The sequence below is a fragment of the Pogona vitticeps genome, chromosome 2, assembly GCF_051106095.1.
Source record: "Pogona vitticeps strain Pit_001003342236 chromosome 2, PviZW2.1, whole genome shotgun sequence".
Lineage (NCBI taxonomy): Eukaryota > Metazoa > Chordata > Lepidosauria > Squamata > Agamidae > Pogona > Pogona vitticeps.
This window is the reverse complement of record NC_135784.1, coordinates 14,015,276-14,021,728: the sequence shown is the minus strand read 5'-3', so window position 1 is coordinate 14,021,728 and position 6,453 is coordinate 14,015,276. Positions and strand designations below refer to the sequence as shown.

The 6,453-nt window shown below is 42.1% G+C and overlaps 1 protein-coding gene across 1 annotated transcript in view; it reads right to left on the bottom strand.

The window, feature by feature from the left end:
• The window catches only part of LOC110070029 (uncharacterized), a 44,020-nt gene that overhangs the window by 23,410 nt on the left and 14,157 nt on the right, over positions 1 to 6,453 (bottom strand). The window lies entirely within an intron of this gene.

Sequence of the window (6,453 nt, the reverse complement as noted above, 5' to 3'; positions counted from 1 at the left end):
CAAAAGGGCCCCCTGGCTAGATCTTAACAGCCGGGTAGGCTCATATGGAAGGAGGCGGTCCTTCAAGTATCGAGGGCCCAAGCCGTTTAGGGCTTTATATGTCAAAACAAGCACTTTGAATTGGGCCCGGACAGCAACTGGTAACCAGTGTAAATTATACAGAATCGGCTTGATGTGCTCTCTGGCGGCCCCACCACTCACCAGCCGCGCAGCTCGATTCTGAACCAGTTGCAGTTGCCGGACCGTCTTCAAAGGCAGCCCCACGTAGAGCGCATTGCAATAATCAATACGAGATGTTACCAGTGCATGTGTAACTGTCATGAGACTCCACTCGTCCAGGTAGGGCCGTAGCTGGTATAATTTCCGCAGCTGAAGGAAGGCACCCCTGGCCACCGAGTCCACCTGAGCTTCCAAAGTTAGACTGGGGTCCAGGAGCACCCCCAGGCTGCGGACCCTGTCCCTTAGGGGGAGTGTAACCCCATTCAGGACAGGGAAGTGGCCCTCCAACCTGTCCGGCAAAGCACCCACTAACAGCACTTCCGTCTTGTCTGGATTGAGTTTCAATTTATTAACCCTCATCCAGTCCATTATCAGGTCCAGACACGAGTTCAGCACAGAAACCGCCTCACCTGGATTGGTGGAAAACGAGAGGTAGAGCTGAGTGTCGTCAGCATATTGCTGACTCCTCAACCCAAACCTCCTGATGACCTCTCCCAGCGGTTTCATGTAGATGTTAAACAGCATGGGGGACAGTATCGAGCCCTGAGGAACCCCATGACATAAATGCCATGGGGCAGAGCAACTGTCCCCCAGCACCACCCTCTGGATACGGTCAGCTAGGAAGGAGCGGAACCACCGTAAAACAGTGCCCCCAACTCCTAACCCAGCCAGCCTATCCAGAAGGACACCATGGTCGATGGTGTCAAAAGCCGCTGAGAGGTCCAGGAGTATCAATAGGGTCACACTCCCCCTGTCTCTCTCCCGGCAAAGGTCATCATACAGGGCGACCAAGGCTGTCTCTGTACCAAAACCCGGCCTGAAACCCGACTGAAATGGATCCAGAAAATCCGTTTCATCCAGCAGCGCCTGGAGTTGCCCGGCCACAACCCGCTCCAACACCTTGCCCAAATAAGGGAGGTTCGCCACTGGTCGGTAGTTGACCACCTGCCTTGGGTCCAGGTAAGGCTTTTTAAGGAGTGGTCGAATTACCGCCTCTTTCAAGGCGGTAGGGACCACTCCCTCTCTCAGAGAGGCGTTCACGGCCTCCTGGACCCAAGTGCGAACCCCCCTGGCAGATCTTCCAATTAGCCAAGATGGACAAGGGTCGAGTGGCGTGGTGGTAGAACGGACAGATCCAAGCACCCTGTCCACATCCTCGGGTCTCAACAATTGAAACTCATCCATTAAAGTTTGACCTAAGCACGGCACACTGGACACATCTTCCGATTTTGCAGTAACAGTGGAGTCCAGCCCACTGCGAATCTGAGCGATTTTTTCCTCAAAATGAATAGCAAACTCATCACAGCGAGCTGATGAGCAGTCCGGGACCTCCACCGGGTTTCCCGGTTGAAGAAGATCCCGGACCACCCGAAACAGCTCTGCTGGACGACATTCTGAGGAAGCAATGCGGCTGGAGAAATATTGCCGTTTCGCCAGCCGTATTGCCACGAAATAGGCCCGATAATGGGCTCTAAGTCGTGTTCGATCGGATTCCCAGCGGGACTTCCTCCACCTGCGCTCTAGCCGTCTCCCCTCTCGCTTCATCGCCCGCAGTTCAGAAGTATACCAGGGAGCTGTCTGGGCTCGGCGAGCAGGGAGAGGGCGCTTAGGCGCAATCGTGTCAACCACCCGGGTCATCTCCCTATTCCATAGGGTGACCTGAGCTTCGACAGGAGCGCCAACCATATCAGACGGATACTCCCCCAGAGCATTCAGGAATCCATCTGGATCCATAAGTCTCCGAGGGCGGATCATCTTAATAGATCCCCCACCCTTGCAGAGGGAAGAAGAAGCTAATAGACTAAACTTGACCAGGAAGTGGTCTGACCATGACAATGGGGTCACAACCAGCCCCTCCACATCCAAACCACCATCTTCCAGTCCCGTTGTGAAAACCAGGTCCAAGGTGTGGCCCTTCTCATGTGTCGGGCCGATGACACATTGAGACAGCCCCATGGTTGTCATGGCGGCCATGAAGTCCTGAGCCGCCCCAGTCAAGGCAGCCTCAGCATGGATGTTGAGGTCCCCCAGCACCAGCAGCCTGGGAGTCCTCAACACCAGGTCCGAGACTGCCTCCGTCAGCTCAGGTAGGGACTGTTGGTACGCAGCAGGGTGGGCGGTACACCAACAGTAAAAAAAGATACTGTTTATTTGTTAATTGTTGATTGTTACATTTTGTTTCATCTATCCTGTATTGGCTAGTAGTGTGGGCCTGTTTTTTTGTCTATTTTGCATGATTTTAAAATTAATTCATAAAAAATGCTGCAAAGCCTCCTTGATCAAATAAAACAACAACTTTCATAAAGAAAGAACGAAATAAGCTCCAAGAACAATTAGAAAGTAAAATTAAAAAATTAACAGAACAACATAAACAACTAGGAACCAAGAATATACTTAATGAATTAACAAAAACTAGAGTAGAGTTAGAAGCATTGTATACTGCAAAGGTTCATACAGCTATGAACTATTTAAAGAGAGAATATTATGAACATGGAAATAAAAACACTACACTGCTATCACATGCAGTTAAAAAGAGGGCAGCAAAAAGAACAATTGTTTCATTAAAAACGAAGGAAGGAATAATGGTATATTCGCAGCAACAAATACTTTCTACATTCATGGATTATAAGGTAAACGTAAAGGTTCCCCTTGACAATTTTTGTGCAGTCGTGTTCGACTCTAGCGGGCGGTGCTCATCCCCGTTTCCAAGCCATAGAGCCAGCGTTTTGTCCGAAGACAATCTTCCATGGTCACATGGCCAGTGCGACTCAGACACGGAACACTGTTACCTTCCCACCGAAGTGGTCCCTATTTATCTACTTGCATTTGCATGCTTTCGAACCGCTAGGTTGGCGGGAGCTGGGACAAGTGACGGGCGCTCACTTTGTAGCGTGGATTCGATCTTACGACTGCTTGGTCTTCTGACCCTGCAGCACAGGCTTCTGCGGTTTAGCCCGCAGCGCCACCACGTCCCTATTATTATTATAAAGATTTATTATTATTTGAATTTATTAATTTATTATAATTTATTATTAATTTATTATAATTTATTAATATTATAAAGATTTATATAAATCAGAAGTAACACCGGACATAAATACTAAAAAATTTATACAAGCATTAGCCATAAGCCAAATTTTAGAGGAACATAAAGACTATTTAAATAGCCCAATAACAAAAACTGAGATAAATTCAGTTATCAAAAAACTTAAAGAAAGGAAAAGCACCAGGCTGTGATGGATTCACAGCTGATTTCTATAAAGTATGGGAAGAAGATGTCATAGAACATCTTCTAAAGCTATTTAACTCAATTTTCCCAATCATCATCATCATAGGCATCCTTCAGTCTCAAGAGACTATGGTAACATGCTCTGAATTGGGAGGTGACAAAATACCAGAGTCATGGCATACGGCCAGAATAATAACTATATTGAAACCAGAAAAAGATCCTCTTACAGACCTATAACACTGCAAAATCAAGATCAAATTTTTTTTTCAACAATATTGGCACAAAGATTAAGTAGTTTTGTAACTAAATATGTTCATACAGACCAATATGGGATTATGCCAGGAAGACAAATGCGTGATGCTATCCGGAGAGTATTGAATATTATATACACAGCCAATAAAGAAAAAAAGAAGATGGCAATACTCTCACTGGATGCCCTTAAGGCCTTTGACCGGGTGGAATGGAAATTCATGTTTGATCTGTTGGAAAAAATGAATATGGGTAAAAAATTTATTAAAGTTTTAAAGGAATTATACATAGGAGCAGATGCTATGGTACTTATTAACGGATTGGAATCTGAAAAATTTACATTATTTAGGGGACCTAGACAAGGCGATCCCTTGTCTCCAATCCTATTTGCATTAATAATGGAACCTCTTGTGACAAAAATAAGAGAAAGTGAAAACAGAGGATTGTCCACAAAAAATAGACAACACAAAATAAACTTATATGCAGATGATATGCTCCTTTTTGGGGAGGACCCATTACAAAGAATAGAACATTTAAAAGAAATATTAGAGGAGTATAGTCAATATACAGGTTTAAAAATTAATTTCCAAAAATCTAAATTATTATGTTTAAATATCCCTATTAGGGAACAAAATGAAATTAGAAAAGCATCTCATTTAGAGTTATGTTATTCAAGTTTTAAATACTTAGGAATATGGGTAACAAAAAAATCTTAATTAATCTACAGAAATTATAAAAATCTATTTAAATTTGCAAAAGAAAAAATGACAAAATGGGTCAATTTGAACTTATCAATGTTGGGGAGAATTGCTCTGATTAAATCTTATATATTACCAAAATTTCAATTTCTATTCCAAAATATCCCATTACAGCCAGATACAAAAAAAGTAAAACTATGGCAAGGAAAGCAAAAAATTTTATTGCAGGAAAGGGAAAGAAGATAAGATTAATAAATAGCGTCAAATATAGACAGGGTCAAAAGGGGGGATTAGGGATACCACAGCTCCAAAAATATTATGAAGCTTTGCAAATAAACCAAATTACAGTGGTGCCTTGCTTAACCAGTGCACCGTATAGCGATGTTTCCGTATAGCGATCCCTTTTTCGGGATCGCTATACGGAAACATCCCCGATCGTCGCAATGGGGAAAACCCGCATTGCGAAGATCGGGTATTGCGGCGGCCATTTTGGAGCCGTCGAACAGCTGATCGGCGGTTCCAAAATGGCTGCCGGAAGCCCGGAAATGGCTGCCGGCAGCCGTTTTCGTGCCCTGCCCTCGCTTAGCGAAGGCGCGAAAATGGCTGCCGGCACTTGGAATCCTCGCTGAACGGGTAAGTAACAAAGGTATTGGAACGCATTAAATAAAGTTTAATGCGTTTCAATACATTTCCCCTACCCATTTAGCGACGATTTCGCATAGCGAGGGTTAATCCGGAACGGATTAACCTCGCTATGCGGGGCACCACTGTATTAAACTTATACAAATTGACGAGGCTTGTAAAAATTCAGATTGGGTTAAAATGGAAAGTGAAATGAAAATGGACATAGTAAACAAGTATATTTATACTACAAAAAAAAACAATTGGAAAAGGAGAACAAATACAGAACCCATTCATTTCTGAAACATGAAGGATATGGAGAAAACATAGTAAAACATTGCCCCCCCCAGTATCCCCTTTATGTCCCCTCATGGATCACCCAGATTTTAAGTCTAAAGAAAAATATGCACAATTTAAGGAATGGAAGCAAATTGGAATACATAGAATTAATGACATTTGAGTCAGGGGAACCACTTACTATCAGGCAAATAGAAGAGAAAACAAAGCAAATAAAAAGCAATTGGCTACAAATAAATAAGAAGTTTCACTACTTACTTACAACAAAAAAAACTGGCCTTCTAAGAACATTAACTGAATTCGAACACTATTGTATACAAAAAGATAAAAATAAAAAGAGGATTAACCTCACTAATATATAAAAGCATTATTGAAAAAGAATATGGAAAAGGTGGAGGAACTAAAACAGTGTGGGAAACAAATTTACATATTAATATATCTGAAGAAATTTGGACAGGAATCTGGAAAAAATATCCATATAAATCTATTTCAGCAAGTGCAAAAGAAACGGTTCTAAAGGTAGTGCACCGATGGCATCTATGCCCTACAAAACTACACAGAATTAATAAAGATATATCTGAAAAATGTTGGAGGAACTGCGGACAAAACTCTGGAACATATGTGGATCTCTTGCCCCAAAATAGAAACTTTTTGGCTGGAGGTAATTAAATGGATAGAAACAGTGACTAATCAAAAAATAGAGATTAATGAAACATTATTGTTATTTTCATTATTCATGGGAGGAAATGAGAAACTACAATATAAACAATTAATTGCAAATCTCATAGGCACCGCAAGATCTGAAATAGCTAAAAATTGGAAAAAAGCCCAAGATCTCTCAGTGCAAGCATTCACAAGTAAAATGTGGCATACTGTACATTGTTGATGGAAAAAATGACGAATAAAGTTAGAGTACATAGAGGAGAAATAAGCCATAGTAAATTCACGGAAAACTGGAAGCCATTATTAAAATATGCCGATAAAATAAAGACATGTGGTTTGAAAAGAGACTTAGATTGTTGGTCAATTTTTCTTTAAAAGGTGATGGGGAAAGGTACAGTATATATGTGATTTGGAGAAATGTGGGGAATAGTTTTGTATTTAATATTTGTACAATGGTCGATTGTCTTTTCATTCTTT